General features: G+C 43.1%; 1 protein-coding gene across 3 annotated transcripts in view; it reads left to right on the top strand.

Moving 5' to 3' along the window:
* CLVS1 (clavesin 1) overlaps window positions 1–21,051 on the top strand; it is a 277,818-nt gene that overhangs the window by 125,336 nt on the left and 131,431 nt on the right. For 2 of the 3 annotated variants that reach the window (XM_045008048.1, XR_006577528.1), the window contains exon 1: window positions 17,631–17,760. The exons of the other annotated variant lie outside the window; for it this stretch is intronic. The gene's annotated coding sequence lies outside the window, so the exon portion shown is untranslated. Of the gene's footprint in view, window positions 1–17,630; window positions 17,761–21,051 lie in introns of those variants that run through there. 3 annotated transcript variants of the gene reach the window in all.

Genomic DNA, 21,051 nt, shown 5'->3' with positions numbered 1-21,051 from the left:
AATGCCCTTATCAAGTAGGCAAGTATTACCCCAATTTACAGAGAAGGAAACTGAGGTACAGTAGGGTAAGAGACTTGTCCTTGTCCACTGTCATGCAGCATATCTGTAAGAGAGACAGGAATAAAATCCAGAGCTCCTGATCCTCAGTATTGTAACTTAACCATTGAAGAATGCGTCTTAAGTTACACATTTGTTATAAGAGCCTTTCTTCCAGAAGCCAGGGATTTAATTTATATTAACTGGTCTAAGTGTAAACCACCTTTTCAAAGCTAGCTCACTGCACACAACAGCTCCTCAGATACCATAGTGCTGAACATGAAATAGGAATCTAAATACAAAGCACAGCAGAGGCCTGGGCAATGGCATTAGGATCCTCAGATATTAAATATTCAGCGCACATTTTAAAATGCCCCTGCATAATTTAATCACAACCCCTCGTGTAATCCTATTCCGGCTTTCTCAGCAACACTTATCTTTCATCACCTCTGAAACTAGAAACCACACAATGAACAACGAAGGGGTTAAGAAATACTGTGCATACTCGGTGTCTTGTTAATGTGCATGAAACCATTTTCAAACACAGGTACAGCCTACCATACCTGGATTTCTTATAGCTGTGCCTATGGGGCTAACAGGGCTGTTAAAATATTTAATGAGGAAACTGCCCTAGAAGCAATCGTGAATGGAAACACTTACCATGTAGCAGTGTAGAAGAATGGCAGTCTCTGATTGTGGGTATGACTAGCACATTTCAAGCCATGGTGCAGAATGGAATGAATTGTCTCCCCTGCAGTGCTTCTGCAGGCCACCAAGTCATCATCTACTTGAAGAAGGATGGTCCAGTGCTTAGGGTGCTGTCCTGGGATTCAGGAGACTTCTTGTATGGCCCTGGGCAAGGCACTTAGTTCCGTTGCAGTTCAGTCCCCATCTATAAAATAGGAATGATGGCACTTCCCTACCTCACAAAGGTGTTGTGAGGATAAATGCACTAAAGATTGTGAGGCAGTGATGGGGGTCTTGGACTGAGAGAGTTTTCAGTCCTGAGAGTGTGACAGTCAGTAGAAAGGAACCAAAGGAACCCTTTATCTGAACTTGCTGAGCTTGAGTGCTTCAGCTGAAATAAACTCTGGATCCCAGCGACCCCTAATTTTGTTTTGCAACACCAAAACCTAACCTGCTTGGCCTAAATCTATTTTTTCAGTAATTCAGTCTGATTACAAATGTGCTATTTGTAATCAGACAACCCATCAAAACCTTTATGAAAAATGGTACATTCTGTAGGAATTCAGTATATTTAAAGAAAAAAATTGGGCCAGATCTTCAGCTGGTGTATCAGCAGAGCAGCATTGAAATCATTGGAATTATGCTGATTTACACCAGCTGAAGATTGGGCTTGGTGTATTTAGTGAGCATGTGCCTTACAAAAGATATATGTGCACTACCAAAACAAAAACAAAAACAACAAAAAACTCAGGCCGAAGTGATCACTTGGAAATTTGACAATAATTTGCAATACGTTATGTTTTACAGCACTGAAACAATTATTCCTTTACCCACAAGATAGAAAGAGCTAATTTGATAATCAACAAAACTAAACATTTATTTGGTCCCCCACTAACACATTCACATTATAAAATTCCCATCACATCAAACCTTGAGTAGCAGCGTCACTGACTCACATTATCTCAACAGCCTACATGCAGCATAATTTTGCTTATTCCTAATGGTAATAAGTGTAGCTGTTATACTGGGGAGCATCTGCCATGTGTGATCTAGCTTTCTACCAAATTATCATCACGGAAATGGCCCAAAGCTAACCCCTACTCTTGTTTTAAGGGTTGAATGGCCAGACCCAATTTATAGATGACAATTTAGCTAAAACACAGGGTTAAACAATCTCTGGATTTCATTGGCTTTCCAGAGATGTCTTGGCAGCCATGGAACAGACTTCAGTAATACCTGGCAAAAGGGGCTACTGCTGCTGGAATTAATTCTCCATTCTAAGGGTTTCTTTAAATACACTTCGATATAACGCGACCCGATATAACACAAATTCGGATATAACGTGGTAAAGCAGTGCTCTGGGGGGGGCGGGGGAGCAGGGCTGCGCACTCTGGTGGATCAAAGCAAGTTCGATATAATGCGGTTTCACCTATAACGCGGTAGGATTTTTTGGCTCCCAAGGACAGAATTATATCGAGGTACAGGTGTAGCTATATATAATCTGAGCATGTATAGATAGTGGAACACACACACAAAATACTCACATACCCAGTATTCTTTGCCTCTCACTCTCTGTCTACACACACACTGACAGAACAAGAGAGCCATGTCCCTCAGAGCAATTAAAGTCTCAGCCAAAAGGGGAAGGAAAGGACTAGATCCACTGCTCTGTGATCTATGAAGTGACAGCTCATTGTCAGCCCTCCTCCAGGTCCATGCTCCCTGAAAACAAGCCTATTAATTCCTTTCTGAACATAAAATCTCGGGTGCCTGGGGTAGGGGCTCCTTCTCCGCTCCTGCTGAACAGCTAACAAAAGAATGGATAATGACACAAATAAGGCAATGAGAAGGTGCCATTGCTCTTGCATTTCCTTTTCTCTCCTGCTTCTCCCACCTCTTTCTTGTTTGTTTATTAGCGATGATAATACCTGACTGGTACAAAAATGCAAAGCTGCTGCTAAACAGCCCCCCTTTGTCCTGGGATCTGCTGCTGCATCTGCTTCTGGTGCTGACAGTCAGGGCAGCAGATGATTTAAGGTGGTTTCTTATGGGCAATTTAGTTAAACCTGCTGTGCACTGTTGGGCCTTGGGAAAGTAAGATGAACACACATTTTAATGAGCAAATCAGCACATATTTGGAATGGGGACAGCAGCAGCCTCTCCTCCCGAGGGATCTGCCAGGTTTGACAAGCAAAAAACCACAAAAGCTTCCAACCTGTCAGGCAGCTGCAGGACTCTAGATTTGCTATATATTCTTTGTGGCTTGCCAAAGATACTTAAATGCACCCAGCATTAGCAAGATAATATTGTCAATGTTTAGGCCCCAACTCTAATGCTGCATCCCTAGGAGATGAAATTGCACTAGGAAGCCATTTCAGTGGGTTACTGTGGCTTTCATTTCCTGATACGTAGTGTTAACGTAAGCTGTTAAACTGCTGACTGTGTTTCTCCTCAGATCTGAGTGAAATAACTCCTGTACAGTTATGTACATATAAATACACACACACACACAAAGGCCACAGCCTTGGCTAGTGTAAATCAGCACTGCTCCGTTGACTTCAGTGGAGCTATGTTGATTTACACCAGCTCAGGATTGGGGTCATAATTTCTCTCACTCGCTGTGTATGCATATACATGCACTTCAACCCCAATTACACAAACTTCAGCTATCCAAAATGGGGTCAAGTCCCCCATCTGTTTTTTTCACTGAAACTCTCCCGGTTATCCAAAACCACAAATATGTGAAATGATTCAATGTTCCCAGTGACATTCAGATAATTGAGGTTATACTGCATGCATACTTGCTTGCACACATGTAAGACCTTAGTATCAAGATTATTATAGGCTTATAGAGTTGCTAGCCAAAGTGTCATACGTTTATGTGCTTCATTAATTTTAAAACACCATACACAATATTTTAAAATAACAAATTCAGTCTAAACCAACCCCCAGTTACACAACAAATTAAACAACCAACTGACAATGCACTATTTGCCTCATCTCCAGCAATCTCAAACAAACTCACCTTTCAGTTCTCTCCAGTCAGAAAGCAGATACCTTTGCACTGTGCTTTGAAGTCAACAATTGAGATTTTTTGGGACAGAAGTGGGGGAAAAGGGGATGTGAATTCTAGAGGCCTGGCCAGGACACCTCAGGAAAACATACAGTGAGAAACTGGACCCATTGGACTATGGAAGCCAAGATTGGCAGATGGTAGAATGCAAAAATATACTGCCAATAAAAAAGTTTAAAGCCTTTCTCAAACATTTCCAGAATATTTTCTGTAAAATGTAGTGTATGCAGAATACATAATTGTGTGGTGTATATAACCACACTGCTCCGAACAAAAACTACACACTCATAGGACCAAGAAACTGTCATCCTTCCTGGAGTGCAGGTTTTTAAACAAAAAGGTATTTCTAAAATAATTCTACATGAAATCCCATCCTAAGCCTTCTTCCTAGGCTTGTCTACCACCTGGATAATTTTCTACACCATAAATTTCCTCAGCAGACTTGGTTTCCACTAGGGATCTATATCTCAGGATCATGGAGAAAAACATTAGCTCTGATCTCAGAATACTACTGGTAGATTTTATAAGGTGGCATTGTAATTAATTAAGGGCTAGATTGTGGTATTTAAACACAGCCCCCAGTAAGGAGCAGTACTGAATAACACCTCATGAGTAGCACATAGGGGTTTTCTTCTTCAGGGATACAAAATGGGTACATAGAGCCAGAATGCCTGCTACTACACTCCTTCGTGCGACATAATTTACTTCCCCCCACGTGACTTGCCAGTGTGTGAAGGAGAGGCAGCAATAGTTATATTTAGACGACAGGGCACCCTGGAAGAGTAAGGAGGATGCAATCCCGGAGGGCTCCAGAGCACAGGGGCTTTACAAGACTTGCACAAAGTGAGGGCACTGTTCTGTATACCCCCTATGCTATGGAAACCTGTGTATGGGGCCAGCCAAAATATAACCATACATTCTTCACTCTAAAAGTAAATCTGTTTTTTTATTGTCTTCTTGGTTGACAGCACTTGGGCACAGCAAAGTTACCAAATACATACAAAATTATTCAGCAGGTCAAGAGTTAATTTCTTACTCTAATGTCAACTGACCCACGTTGCACAAACTGCCTATATTAAAAACGAAGACAGCATCCTAACTAGCCATCCAAAATATTGCATATGTTCAAGGAGATAACATTCCAGTGAAAAAACATTTCATTTCCTGAACTTTAGCATGATACTGCCACCCTCATTCACGCTGAGCAAAATCTTACCCTATAAATAATTCTATTGAATTCAGTTAGGGCCAGATTCTTAACTGGTTTTAAATAGAGTTTCTCTACTGAACTTAATGGAGCCAGTGCCGGCTCCAGGCACCAGCTTAGCAAGCAGGTACTTGGGGCGGCAACTCTGGAGAGGGGGCAGTCCAGCTATTCGGCGGCAATTCGGCAGAGGGTCCCTCACTCCTGCTTGGAGCGAAGGACCTCCCGCTGAATTGCCACAGATTGCGATCGTGGTTTGTTTGTTTTTTGGCTGCTTGGGGCGGCAAAACCCCGGAGCTGGCCCTGAATGGAGCTATGCTAATTTACATCAGTTGAGGGTCTGGCCCATGGAGATTGCTTGGAGTGTGGTTCTGCTTAACAGGTGAAATTCACCCTGTGAAGATGGCTCACCCCAAGGTCTCATTTCTATTTAAGCCCCACCTATGACCTATTTGGATGGCATTATATGGGACTTATGTGGTGGACAGGAATTGTGAGAGCACTCAGCAGAGGGGTGAATTTTACCCATCATGACAGACTCAGGCTCTCTGTGATTAAATTCATCACATCAACAATTCACTAGTGAACATTTTTTATTCAGTGAAAAGAGCACATTGTGTACATACTTTAAAATATTTTTAGAGTTTGAAAAATATTCAAAGGCTTCTAACATATATATGAAATCCTCTGAAATTTGATATAGGAGTTACTTTTCCTTTAAGAATAGTAAGTTATTGGGCTCAAACAGTTTAAGCATCTTTTTGTAATCTGCTGGAGGTGTCAGCATATTAACTTTGCAAGGAAATAAACACAGATAATTGTAGATGAGGGGGAAAGAATGAGTTCCCAATTAGTTATTAAAATTGGATTATTAGTTTTAGATACAGCAACTTGTTCATGAAAAAGACAAGACAAGATACAAGAGTATGCCAAATTTTTCTTTATTGTTATTTTAAAAAAATTCCTATCCACCAGTTGATTGTTACAAATTGAAGATTAGAGACTTAACACTGAAAAAAACCAAAATGAAACTAGAGAGCAAGCTGAATATAACCAGTTCCTTATCCATCTTTCAGTTTTCATATTGATCCAGGGCCACCCAGAGGCGGGGGCAAGTGGGGCAATTTGCCCCAGGCCCTGGGCCCCGCAGGAGCCCCGCAAGCCGCTCCAGGTTTTCGGCGGCACTTCAGCAGCGGGCCCTTCACTTGCTCCGGGTCTTCGGCGGCAGGTCCTTCAGTGCAGCAGAAGACTCAGAGCGAGTGAAGGACCCGCCGCTGAAGTGTTGCCAAAGCCACAGAGCGCTGCCCGGTGAGTACAAGCACCACAAGCGGCGGGAAAAGAAGAAAGAAGAAAAAGGAAAAAAAAAGCCGCGATCAGCAGCACTTAGGCTGCTCTACTGCCGCCGCTTCATTCATCGGCGGGTCCTTCCCTCCGAGAGGGACCCGCTGCTGAATTGCCGCCAAAGACCCAGCCCTGCCCCAGGCCCCCTGAATCCTCTGGGCGGCCCTGTATTGATCCCCATCTTTTCCAATTTAGCTAATGATTCCCCATGTGGAACCATATCAAATGCCTTACTGAAATTGAGGTAAATTAGATCCACTGCATTTCCTTTGTCTAAAAAATCTGTTACCTTCTCAAAGAAGGAGATCAGGTTGGTTTGGCATGATCTACCTTTTGTAAAACCATGTTTTATTTTGTCCCAATTACCACTGACTTCAATGTCCTTGACTACTTTTTCCTTCAAATTTTTTCCCAAGACCTTGAATATTACAGATGTCAAACTGACAGGCCTGTAGTTGCCTGGATCACGTTTTTCCCCTTTCTTAAAAATAGGAACTGTGTTAGCAATTCTTCAGTCATACAGTACAACCCCTGAGTTTACAGATTCATTAAAAATTCTTGCTAATGGACTTGCAATTTCATGTGCCAGTTCCTTTAATATTCTTGGATGAAGATTATCTGGGCCCCCTGATTTCGTTCCATTAAGCTGTTTGAGTTTGGCTTCTACCTCGGATGTGGTAATATTACCTCCATATCCCCATTCCTATTTGTCATCCTGCCATTATCCCTAAGCTCCTCATTAGCCTCATTAAAGACTGAGACAAAGTATTTGTTTAGATAGTGGGCCATGCCTAGATTATTCTTAACCTCCACTCCATCCTCAGTGTTTAGTGGTCCCACTTATTTTTAATTTGTTTTCTTCTTATTTATATGGCTATAGAACCTTTTACTATTGGTTTTAATTCCCTTTGCAAGGTCCAACTCTACATGGCTTTTGTTAACCCTAACAAATCCCAACAAAGGTGTCTAAAAGTTAGGGGTGGCAACTCTCAGTGCAGTGCCTGAGTCGTTTTGTGGAACTGGGCCTGAGAGTTTTGCAACTAATGTCAGTGAAAGCAGGCTCTAATTAAACGCTTCATATAAAATTTAAATTGAATTTTAATATAATGGTTATTGCCTACTATATAAATTCCAGTTATACTTTTTACTAACAGCCACTGATATTGTATGAAGATAAACATTTTTGCTTTAGCCCAAATGGTAACCAGCGGGATCCATTTATCATCTTACCTTTGACATGAAGAGCTGAATTCTGCCCTCCTGTGACTTTCTGTCAATGTAGGCCACACATACGTGTCCAGTGGTAGAATTTCTGTTACTGATGCAAATATATTTTACATTCAAATGTTTTTGTTACCTCACTGGCTTTTTTTGAAATGCAGCATACATACCTATGGAAATAGCAATAGCCAAATTACAGTGAACTTCATATCAATGTCTACCTACGCTACATTGATGACATCTTCATCATCTGTACCCATGGGAAGGAAATCCTGGAAAAATTCCACCACAATTTCAACAACTTCCACCCCACCATCAACCTCAGCCTGGACCAATCTACATGGGAGGTCCACTTCCTAGACACCACGGTGCAAATAAGTGATGGTCACATTAACACCACCCTATACCAAAAACCCACCGACCGCTATGCCTACCTTCATGCCTTCAGCTTCCATCCTGGACACACCACACGATCCATCATCTACAGCCAAGCACTGAGCTACAACCGCATCTGCTCCAAACCCTCAGACAGAGACCAACACCTACAAAATCTTCACCAAGCATTCTCAAAACTATGATACCCACACAAGGATATAAGGAAACAGATCAACAGAGCCAGACGTGTAGCAAGAAGCCTCCTACTGCAAGACAAGCCCAAGAAAGAAACCAACAGAACTCCACTGGCTATCACCTACAGTCGCCAGCTAAAACCTCTCCAATGCATCATCATTGATCTACAACCCATCCTGGACAATGATCCCTCACTTTCACAGGCCTTGGGAGGTAGGCCAGTCCTCGCCCACAGACAACCCGCCAACCTGAAGCATATTCTCACCAGCAACTACACACCACACCATAGTAACTCTAACTCAGGAACCAATCCATGCAACAAACCTCGATGCCAACTCTGCCCACATATCTACACCAGTGACACCATCATAGGACCTAATCAGATCAACCACACCATCACTGGTTCATTCACCTGCACATCCACCAATGTAATATACTCCATCATATGCCAGCAATGCCCCTCTGCTATGTACATCGGCCAAACTGGATAGTCCCTACGTAAAAGGATAAATGGACACAAATCAGATATTAGGAATGGCAATATACAAAAACCTGTAGGAGAACACTTCAATTTCCCTGGACACACAATAGCAGATTTAAAGGTAGCCATCCTGCAGCAAAAAAACTTCAGGACCAGACTTCAAAGAGAAACTGCTGAGCTTCAGTTCATCTGCAAATTTGACACCATCAGCTCAGGATTAAACAAAGACTGTGAATGGCTGGTCAACTGCAAAACTAGTTTCTCCTCCCTTGGTGTTCACACCTCAACTGCTAGAAGAGGGCCTCATCCTCCCTAATTAAACTAACCTTGTTATCTCTAGCCTGATTCTTGCTTGCATATTTATACCTGCCTCTGGAAATTTCCACTACATGCATCCGATGAAGTGGGTATTCACCCACAAAAGCTCATGCTCCAATACAGCTGTTAGTCTATAAGGTGCCACAGAACTCTTTGCTGCTTCATATCAAAAGATCATTTTGGATCACTCTTAAAAATGACTGTGTAAAACCTGCACCTTCTTACTAAACCTTTGAAGTGGTCACTTCAGAAAGTGGACTGCCTAGTCGAGGTGATCTATAGAATTATGTTCATTGTACGTAATAGTATTAGCAATCCCCATTGAAGTACTGTATAGCAGAGAGTACATTATTTTTTACCATATGTACAGTAACTGGATACTTGCGGTAGGATTCTAAAAATAGAATGTATATTATCATTCAAAAATTATCTCAGTAGTCAGTGCAGGACATAAATGTCTGATGACACCCCTGGTGTCCAGAGAGCTATGAAGATGCCCTCCAAGAGTGCTGCATGACTTTTTCTGAACCCTGAGCTCCTTGTCTCTACCACTGGAAACTGCTACTTTACCTCTCCCAGCCCATGTGGTTGGGTCAGAGACTGCAAGAGGCTTGGTGTCCTGGTTTTAAACATACAAGGTTGGAGGAAGGGGGTGAATGGACACAGCTCACCATTCTCTGCTAAAAGCAGAGGATCTGCCTCACAGATCTCCCTTTCCCCTTGGCTGGTGCAGTGACAGCTCCCTCTTTTATCTGAATTGAATGTAACTTCTGATTTGTAGGCAGTGCTGATAGCGATGCCCATAGTTAAAGTTACCTGACATGTCCCATTGCAAGACCCTGTTTTCATTCAGCCTGAAATTTTTCTTGCTGAGTGTCTGTTTTTCAAAAACAACTATTTCAGCAAAAACGATTTAGCCATTCCTTAGAACAAGATTAGGAAAAATTCCTGTAGCTGTTTCACTGAAAAGCTCTAAAGCCTCCCTACTTTGAAGCAGGAGTTTGAAGCTTGTCAGGGAGGTTGCCCTGGAATCAAGGGTGTGCTTTTTGTCATGCTCATGAAAAACTGCCAAAATCTGGACAAGTTATTAGCCTTGAAAAAAAACACAGTTCGCACATGCTCAATAGAGTCTTGTTAGAGATTGGCAGCTAAATTCTCTGAAGAGTCTGTTGGTACTAAGCATGCACCATACTCTCAGACCTCCTACCTGCCAACCAAACTGCACATCTACCATTCCCACAGACAGACTGAGCATGCTCCAGCCTGGGCCTGCAAGATTTTACCTGTAGTTGTTCCTCCTAAATGCCAGGGGATGCTGTGGCAATTGGCACAGGAGCTGACATCAGGGATGCTGTTTACCCTGTGCTTTCAATTCCTGTCCACCCCCAACTTTCCTGGCAAAGAGGCAGTGTGGAAGAGGAGGAAACTGCCTGACTCAGATGCAGTGGGGACAAAAGATGGGTGGAGTAGGGGTGGAGGGAGTAGATTGGGACAAAATAGGGGGAGATTGGGAGCTATGGAGGTGACACTGGGAGCTGAGTTGGAGACTGGGGCTTGCTAGACCAAGAGCCTGGGAGTGCAGGCTAGTGGGAGTGGGGAATGTGAGTGGAGGGAAATGGGATTGGGTGAGCAGCAAGAGATTGAGATCAGGTGAGGAGACGAGGAGAAGAAGACTGACTGGCTGGGCACAGATACTGGAATAAACATCTGGGTGGCTAACTGGGATTGGGAGCAGGGGGGAAAGACTGCAATCAGATGAAGAACATGGGTAGGAGGTGAACTTGGATAAAGAACCAGGGGAGACTGGGATTGGCTGGGCAAGGAGACTGGGACAAGGTGTATGGGTGGAAGATGGGGACTGGAGAAAGGGAAAAAAAGCATAAATCAGAGGTAGCCATGGGGGAAGACTGGGTCTTGGACATGATCTTGCAGGGTGAGATTGGGACTAACTGTGCAAAGGGAGAATCTCGGGAACAGGATAAGGAGCCAAAGAGGGGCAGATTAGGAAGATCAACTGGGAGAGGGTGGACAGGACAAGGACAGAAACAGAATAGAGGGGCAAGGGCAGGGGCAGAGGTCTGCCTACCTGTCATGGAATCAAAGATTCCCAAGTCTCACCATTCTGCTGCTGTCAGCAACTATCTGTGGCAAAGCATGTGATGGGTCTACATGGAGGATGACAACCTACTACACTCTATATTCATTCTACAACTACTTGGGCAATAGTTAAACCTTTTCTTGCTACTGTCCAGGTTGCTGTTATATGTCTTCCATAAGCTGTAGTAAGAGGAGGCCCTGAGATATAAACCTTGGTATCAGAGGCCTGATATGAGGCCTAAGTCCTGAACTAAAGTAACAGTCAAGATTTTGCTAACATAAAGCAAAGTTAAGCTGTGAGCCAGAGGAAAGCCCTGTGTACAGAAGCTGGCAAGGAAAGGGCCGATGCTGCAAAAAGATACATACCTAAAAGGTACTGGACACTAGATATCAGAACATTTGGATACTTGTACATTCCACATGGATAACAAGGAACAGGCTGACCCATCCTAAAGACAGGGTCAAAAGGGCAATATGATGGATAGAGTTGTTTTGTCTGAACCAACATGTACAAGGTGAGAAGCGGCACCTTGCTGTGTAGAGGGGTTGCACCTCACTACATTAGGAGTGATGTGTAACTTGTTTGTACCTGTGTATAAGAATGCATCCCTGGAGCGGTGTCTTTGTCTGGTCTAGTGGGCAGTGGAAATTCCCACTACTGACTGAGCCGGTCCATTGCCAGGGACCACATATGTACTAGCTAGCAGCACCTTAGCAGCACCTTGGATATCTAATCCAGGGAGCTGGAGACCATGTTTCTCTTTGACAATAAACCTGGCCTGGGTGCCTTTGTACCTTATCGGAGTCTGTGGTCATTGGGAGTTCTCTCGGGGTTTGCTGTGCCAGCAATCTGCGCAGAGCTGGGGCAGCACACAGAGGGAACACATGCACGCAGCCAACTGATATCAACATTGAACAGAGCAGAGCACCACACCGGTAGCATCTGACAACATAAGCCAGGGAAATAAAAGTCTGAATCACCACATATATTTGGCACAAAAGCTCCATTAATGTCAATTGGACAGTCTGAGAAAAAATCCCCGCTTTCATTTTGTCAAAAAGTTCAATGTTTCTAAAAATCCAGGTGTCATGGATTTTTCCAGACCAGCCAATATTTCTGTCACTAATGTACCCAGAGTGATTCACCAAGGCCTTCATATTAATGGAATAGTACTCCTTGCAATTTATATATTCAGTTGATAAATTTGGAGCCTGCAGAACCTAGTGAATACGGCCAGATCAGAAGAATTACTGCTCATTCTCAGAGCTTTCGATGCCCATACAGTCAATCAGACCATGATCAGAGACTGGGACAGCATGTGCTGGGATTACAGAACACAGAGGAATTGAATGATGTGTATTTAGGCAATCAGTGGGTGATTGCCAACACTTGGTTTAAGAAAAGAGACTATCATCGTGATACATACCAAAGCAGTGCAGTATGCACATAAATAGATTTCTTGCTTACTCAAATGAACCAGCATAAGATGGTTAAAGATTACAAGGTTATCTTGAGCAAAAACAGTCTCATTCCAACACAACCCATTGGTGGCAATGCTTGTGACTGGCAAATAGACACAGCCTGAGCTTTGCTCCAATGAGACACGCATCAAAAGTGGGAAGTATGTGACATGACTGCAGTTAGGGTGACCAAATGTCCTGATTTTATAGGGACAGTCCCGATATTTGGGGCTTTGTCTTATATAGGTGGCTATTACCACCACCGCCACCACCCCCTGCCCCCCATCCTGATTTTTCACCCTTGCTATCTGGTCACCCTAACTGCAGTCAAGTCTAGGGAGACAATTAAAAGGTTTGAGATGAGATATATAAATTGGACCAGCAGAAGAGGAGTGGTGTATCTTCAGGAACATATTGATCCAAGAAGCTGATATGCTATGTTGATGTGCTAAGTCGGGTAGACCACAATCAGGGCCGGCTCCAGAGCCCAGCGGGGCAAGCACCCGCCTGGGGCGGCCCTTTCCGGGGGGGCGGCAGGCTGGGCCAGCGGACCTGCCGCAGTCATGCCTGCGGGAGGTCCACCGGAGCCCCGGGAGCAGCGGACCTGCCGCAGGCATGACTGCCCACAATATCATGTAAAACTGTGGTGAAATGAGGAGATGCAGAAAGAAGTAAGAAATAAGAGAAGCCAGAAAGGTGATGGAAAATAACCTTTCAGAAGAAGTAGTTGCTCCCTGCAGAGCCTCCAAGCAAAAAGCAAATCAAGCAGTCAGAAAGGCAAGAAACCTAATTTAAGAAGAGCTGTATAATAAGTTGAACAACTGTCAACTTGACAACAAGAAATATATGTGATCAAATGGACAAGAAACAAAAGGAGGGAACATGAAACAACCATGCCATTCGTAAGTGTTGCAAGGGGCAGACTGCTTGTTACAGTAATGTAACCAATGTTGAGAATACTACAATGGTCTGCTTAATGAAGAGAACCCTTTATATGCCATACTACAAGCATGTGAACTGATAATCACAGATGTTGATGACTGTTAAGGCTGCCCTGCTGAAGATAGCACCTGGAAAAGCAGCAGGTCCAAACAAAGTCATGTAGGAAATTATCAAAGCTTTGAGACCGGTTGGTATACACTGGCTCATGTAAGTCCTGCATGCTATTTGAAAAGAAAAGAAAAATCCCAAAAGACTGGAGAATGTCTATTGGTACCATTATACAAACAGTACACAATTGTTTAAAGTACTGAGAAATTAAGCTTCTGTCCCATTTCATGAAACTATTACAGAGAATCAGGTAGTTGCATTCATCAAATAGTGGAGCCCATTTTTGGAAAGAAGCAGTTTGTTTTTAGAAAAGGAAAGTGGACAACAGATAGTATGTTCATCGCTAGACAGTTGGTAGAAAAGAAGCTGGAGTTTCTGTCGAGCACTTTCCTTGATTTGGAGAAAGCATTTAACAAAGTACTTTGGCAACTACTGCTATGACTAGGTGAGACAATGTTTGTATGACAGTTCCATGAAAAAGGTGAGAATGCCCTTCAGTGTAATGGAAGCTTTTGAGGTGAAGGTTGAGCTCCATAAAGGATCAGCCCTTAGTCCATTACTATTCATAATTCTGATGGCCTTCATAAGAAAGCAAATCCAAATGGAAGATGATACTGCATTAATGGCCCATAGTGAGGAAGTTTTGGTCCAGCAGATTGATGCCTGGAACAGGAAACTAACAAACTATGCCTCTAAATGAGTAAAGAAAAGAGTGAAGACATATGGGTGATTCACATGCAACCACAAGAGATGAATATCAACATCAAGGGCCAACGCCTAAATCAGGTTTCTGCTTTTAAATACCTTGGGGGCCAGTTACCAGCAAATGTAGAAATTGACAGAGAATTGCAACAAGCCTGCTCAGTGTGGGGAAAGATAAGTGTATTTTTTTCTTGATAAACCAATGTCCAGATTACTTCAGGGTCAACTATACAAAACCAGCTCTTCTGTACGGATTAGAGACATGGGTGACCAAAGAGAGGCACTTGAGAGGACCTGAAACCATTGAAATGAAATGTTTGAGGGGAGCAATGAGGGGTGATATTGCTGGACAAAATGCTGAATGATGTCATCAGGAGTAAGACCAAGATCTAAAATATCAAAGAGATGCTGTAAGAGAGGAGTCTGAGATGGTATGGCCATGCATGGATAAAGGGATTTCTTTTGGGGAGGCATTTGAGACTAAGGCTAGGTCTACACTGGGGGGGAGTCGACCTAAGATATGCAACTTGAGCTTCGCGAATAGCGTAGCTGAAGTCAGCGTATCTTAGGTCGATTTACCTGGCCGTGAGGACAGCAGCGAGTCGACCACTGCCACCCCCCCATCAACTCTGCTTCCGCCTCTTGCCGCAGTGGAGTTCCAGAGTCGACGGCAGAGCGATGGGGATCGTTTTTATCGTGTCTACATTAGATGCGATAAATCGATCCTCAATAGATCGATCACTACCCACCAATCTGGCAAGTCCTGTAGACATACCCTAGGAGTCATAGGAGGAGAAGAAGAGCACTGCCAAGAAAACAATGGATACATTGGGTATGGGAGGACAGAGTGGATGTAAAGTGTTAGCACCTGTTAGTAAATATTAACCCTTTTAGTTTTCTTTTTCTTGTATATTAAATTTATTTACATATGAACTATTGTCCCAAAATCTTCAATTAGCAAAAAGTGTGTTTGAATAGTAAGGCCAGAGTGCTGGTTTATAACCTGTGAGTGACCTATATGAAAGAATTTCTTATGGACCATACTTCATTATGGCTGGTGCCTCCAAGTCTGGGAAAACAGATGTTCAGGAAAGAGACCCCCTCAGACTAGTAAAAGTGTCTGCAGAAATATAATTAGGATTGGGAGATTGATAAGGAACAATTGTTATTGCAGATGTTTTCTGTAATGATGAAATGGGGATCCATTAAAAGATGTTAACTCAGTGAGAACTGCCGGTTGTTCCAGCTGTCAGTAATAATGACTGGATTACAATTCCCTTGAGGTTACATGATTGATAAGCTAAAACTACCATAAAGGATATTCCATAAGTAATGAAGTAAAAGATGTTAAAACATGACACGGTGAAATTAATCATGGAAAAGTATTTTTCCCTCCAAAAAGGAGTTTATAGGGTCTCATACCCTATAAAAGGACAGAGGTTTTGAAAATCACGTAGGAAGTGCAAACTGCCGGCATCCCACCAGTTACAGAGAGAGATGCAAAAGCCAGCTCTTTACCTTACACCAAGGGTAATAATGCATCTATTCTGTCTGTATTCTGTATAGTGCTGTACATAGCTCAGACTGATCATCTTTGATTAAATAATTCCATTTGAGTTTATTTGACAATTTTGAATTGTTAATAAATTCAAACATGCAACAGGAGTGAACATTGGACCAGCAAGCCTGAAAAAAGACTAATCCAGTGTCCCAACCCCAGCTAGCTTGGAAAAGGGAAGAAGAAGATATTACATTGGGAGGGCCAGATAGACAATGGTGATCTGTGTCCCATCTACTGTCCATTATAGTTTAGGATGTCCATCTATTATTTCCTGCACATTGCCCAGCCTCACTACTGTCTACAGCAAGGCACACTTTAGCAGCTTGCATATTGCAATGACAAGTATCTCCACCGTTGATTTTTCCAATGCCAAATTGATGACCTCATCCGTTGGAAGTAATCTGGGGTTGCAAGTTTCCACATGGTGATCACCATTCATTTCTCCAGTGTAGGGACAGCTGTCATCTTGGTGTTCATTCTCTGCAAGATGGGGTTGAGCTGAGCACACAACTCTGGGAATTTGCTTTTCTGCAATGAAAGTTCTGGAGCCACTGCTTGTCATCTCAAGTTTGCGTCTCAATTTGGCCCCACCACTCGGTGCTCATCAGATGGGACCAAAACTGCCACTCCACCAGTTGCAGTCATTCTGTAGTAATTGTCCAGCCATCCTGTTTAGTTTGTCAAGTGCAACATCCTTGCAAAAACAACAGGATCATATGCCCTGTTCTTACAATGGAGAAGAGAGATGTATTCCTCTGTGCTGCATCAGTGTTTTCAAGAGGGAGTTCATGAGTTTCCAGTGGTAAGTTCATGAGTGGTTGGCTGGCATGGGAGAGCTGTTGATAATAGGATAGAACAGCAGGAATTGTAGGAATCTGACTCCAATCCCAATTTTTGGAGAGTCTTGTGATTATCCCACAATACACATCAGCTGTCCCACAATGCACAGTGGCAATTTCCCACAAGGTAGTGCTCCTGGCAGTGAGATAGAGGACACAGGGATCCTCAGTCACAGAGCAACATCCTTTTTTTGTTGCTGATACAACTGTGTGGACACAATCCACTGGCGCAAGCACCCAAGTATGAACACGCTGCCAAAATGGTTTTGTTGGTGTCACAATGCCAAACAGAACTGTTACTGAAACAACCGTCTAGTGTCCACACAAGGACTTATGAAGAGATGGGAACACAGAGGAAAAGAAGAGAAGTAAACGTGTTTAGGGAATATTGAATTGGGAGGCTTGGTTTTGGCAGCAATATTATCAAAAGCCCTCCCCCACCCGCAGACTCCAAAGGCCCACAGATTACGGCTGTCATTAAAGATCGCTTTCTCTGTGACAGCCCCAGATTTCCTGGCTGGAATCACAGCCGTAGTCTCCTAGACAGTCAGGGAGGAGGGGTTCCATTAGCGCTGAGATTTAACCGGGAAAGTGTGATATGGAGAGCAGCCCGGGGTGGGTATTTCCCCCCTCCCTCGTCTGCCCAGTGCAGCGCAGGCTGCCAGAGCTGAAAGAAATGTCTGCAAAATCATCAAGCTCACGGGATCTCCGCGGTGAATTTAGTAGCACGGAGGAGCTTACATGGGGAGTGCGTTTTACTGTCATGTGCTCCTATCCTGCTTCCAGGGTGAACCTCACAATCGTTCTGGGAGCATCTGTCACGGTCCGGATCCGCTCTCACATCCTGTGGGCTCCCAGTGTGACCTCCTGCAGGAGGAGTAGGTAATCCGGGAGGCGTTTAGGACCCAGGGGAATGCCAGCCACCGTGCGGGGCTTTGGTGCCCACGCCTCCTACCAAAAATTCACAGCCCGGTGGAGCTGGGGCGCTCTCATTCACAGTTTTCGCGAGAGATCTGAGCCTGGAGCTGGCAAAGAGGGAGCCTTCTCCCCCACCCATCTCGGCAGCAAGGGCACCTGCAGGAAAAATACCCCCAGGCAAGGCTGCGTGGCACTGTGAAGGTATTTGGGTTTGTTTTCTTCTAGCTTTACACAGGCTCCTGCCTCCCCTTCGTCCCCCACCCCTCCATGGCTGCAGCGTTTCAGCACTACCCTGCCTGGACAGCTCTCAGCCGCAATCCTGCACCGCATTCCTTCCTGTCCTCTCCTCCTTCTCCGCTCTGCCTGCACATTCCCTCTCAGCGCCTCGTCTTGCACTCCCAGGAGCAATAATATAGAAATGCTCCAGCCAAAACCCCAGCACCCGGCAGGGCAGGGACCGGGGCACAAGTTGGAGGGGAAAGTTCAGCTGAATGATGCAATCTAAAAGCAAAGCGGGGGAAGGGGAAAGTGAGGGGAGGATGGAAGGATCCCTAGCCAGGCGCTGGCTGATGGGGCGCGTGCCCAAGACCGGCAGGGAGCTGCTGCTCCTCAGCAAATTGCTGTCTGTTTTCATCCGGCGTGTTAAACCCGAAGCGCGAGGGACGGGCTGGGGAAAACAATCAGGGTCAATCCAATGTTCTGGTTGCCCGAAGGGAAATCATCATTAATGGTGGTGCGCGCGCGGGGGAGGGGTGTGGGGTGAGTCACTTCCACCCGGCTCCCCTTAGCTCCTCCACTGCAGAAACTCAAGGAGTAAGTTGCTCTCATGTAATGTAAGGGGTTTTTTAAAGCTTTATCTTAATCCATTTAAAAACACCCGAAAGGCAAATAAAGGCAAGAAATACCATGTATTTTATAGGACCAACTGTAATTGATTTTCAGCTGTTCAAAGCTTGGGGGAGGATGTTGTTTTTGTGGGTCCTTTTCCCCTTCTCAAAATGTTGATTCCTAAATATTTGCTCCAAATAAGCCTAAATAAAAATGAAGTTAAGGAACAGATGGCTGGTCTTTCTTTCACTAGTCAGTGACTGGATCGGAATGATCAAATTATAGAAAGACAGATTTCATGGAATCAGATGATAAAACTGATTTTCTAGTATATGAAAAGTTAACATGGTGCCAGCATGTAAATGACATACTATGCAACAACATTATGCCATGCATGGCATAGCAAAGGTAAGGATTTTATTTTTCAGCTATTAGTAAGTTGGATAACCTTATATATCTTTTACCGATTTGTAGTTAAGTATCCAGCTTGAAGTTAACAGGGTCCATTTGTTTTTGTCAGCATAATCAGTTCTAACAAATAGAAAATATTGCTGATGATTTTAAGGATTTTGTTGATTCATCTCATCTTTGAAAATCATTGAGTATTTTGTAGGAATCGGCCTTTTGCAAAGTAATACAAAATAATGGAAACTGTAATCATCCATTTTAAGAACCTTTTAAGTTCCTGGCTCATTATTTAATCACTTTTTAATCTTGTGCAGACCAGATTCTGCAACTCTTAATTATATTGCATAGCACTTACTCCAGTGGGGAGTCCTCTTGACTTCTGCAATGTAAGGGTTGAAGGAATTAATTTGACAGCATTGGTTCACATATATAACTCATTAAAGTCTGTTTGCTTTGTACATAGAGGATACCTTATTCAAACACTAGGACGGGCTGCTGGTGTTCCAAAAGAGGACAATATTGGATAAAATGAAAATGTCTTGACCAGTTTTATAGTAAAAATCAGATACGTTCCTTAAACCTTGGATCTGTAAGTCCCTGCAGCTTTCCATTTACATGTGCAATTGATGAAGCATTTACATCACCATTTGGCAAGAGCATTTTATTCTCTCACTATAGCTATTTCTAATGTTACCATTTCTGAAGCATCTGGACACCACTATGACATACACATGGCATGTAGTAAAGAAACAGAAGCAATATCAGGCTTATTTTATTGGGGAGGGGAAGTGCTGGGAAGTTCAATGAGTAGTGGCCAATGCTGATTTTGTTTGGTGAATAAACAGAGCCCCATCCCTCTTGAATTCAATACAATCTCAAGAGATTTAATCGGAAAACTCTCAAACCAGTATTGTGGAAATCAAAATCCTAATGTTGAGCACTTTCTTTAACAGACTACAAACCTTTATCCATTCTAAAATGAAATTAAGCTTCTCCTTTTCTGTAAATTTGGAACTGAAGGTGTGTGTAGGGTGACCAGATAGCAAGTGTGAAAGATCGGGACAGGGGGTGGGGGGTAACAGGAGCCCATATTTTAAAAAGCCCCAGATATCAGGACTGTCCCTATAAAATCGGGACATCTGGTCACCCTAGGTGTGTGCAAGGGGTCAGAAGTAAAACCACAGGAAAATTCCAGCATTTCCTCATTTCGGTGGAGTGGAAATCCAATCTTTTTCTTTCAAAATAAATGCAGTACAGCATTAGTAAGGGACTGATCCTGGAGGCCCTACTCAGGAAAAATGTTCTCTGTCTTCACTGGGAATTATGGCACAATTAGAACTAAAAGCTGCAGGATTGTGCCAGTCATGTACAAGTAACATTAGCATGCAGTGAACTGTTGTTTTTTTTAAAAGATCCAACATTTATAAGGGGGATCAAAAGAACAGGAAAATTAGGTAAGTCATGTTTTTTTAAAGGCATAGGAATAAATCCATTGATTATGTCAGGTACAACTTATACATATGCTTGTGCAGATATTGTAACACAATCATCTCTACCCACATAGTCACTCCCGTCCCTCAGCATTTCAGTCACTCATCACTCAGATTTCAGCATGTTTCACAGATATCATATTTGTATGCGAGAATTCATGGCACTACCCATTTACTGATAATGCATTCTAAAAGAAGAATATTAAACTGCATGCATAGTGTAGTCCATTGGATTGAGTCTGACAAAAGCCTATGAGTATAGTGCTTTGTGAAGGACTGCATATTGACATTTGGACTATTTGACACATATTTCATGAATGACGTGTCCTACTGCCTGTTCTATTCCTTCTGAATGTTCCATACTTTGCATGCCCAAGTTCATTGATGACGTTGCATATGATATGCATTTTATCAAGTCTTGGTTCCCGATTGATATCAAATTATTTGAGGAAAGACTGCTATAACTTTATTAGCTTATAAAACATTTTGTACAAAATATTTATTTAAAAGGTATTTGAGTCCCACCACACTATGACACCCTTCTACAAAACTTACATATAACTTATGATGCAAATTCCAGACTTAAAGATAATTGGCCAAATTCTCAATCTCTTTTACACCCTGCCACCTTATTACTTGAATCTCTTAAAGCCTATCAACCAACCCATAAACACAACAGGAGCAAATGGAAGTAGGTAGTGCAGTCTTTGCTGCTCTACTTGCTGTGGAAAGGTGCCACAAATATCAATCTAGTTGCTGCCGTGTT

Source organism: Mauremys mutica, chromosome 2, assembly GCF_020497125.1.
Source record: "Mauremys mutica isolate MM-2020 ecotype Southern chromosome 2, ASM2049712v1, whole genome shotgun sequence".
Classification (NCBI taxonomy): domain Eukaryota; kingdom Metazoa; phylum Chordata; order Testudines; family Geoemydidae; genus Mauremys; species Mauremys mutica.
Note: the sequence above shows the minus strand (reverse complement) of the source record. Positions and strands in the feature narration are given on the sequence as shown.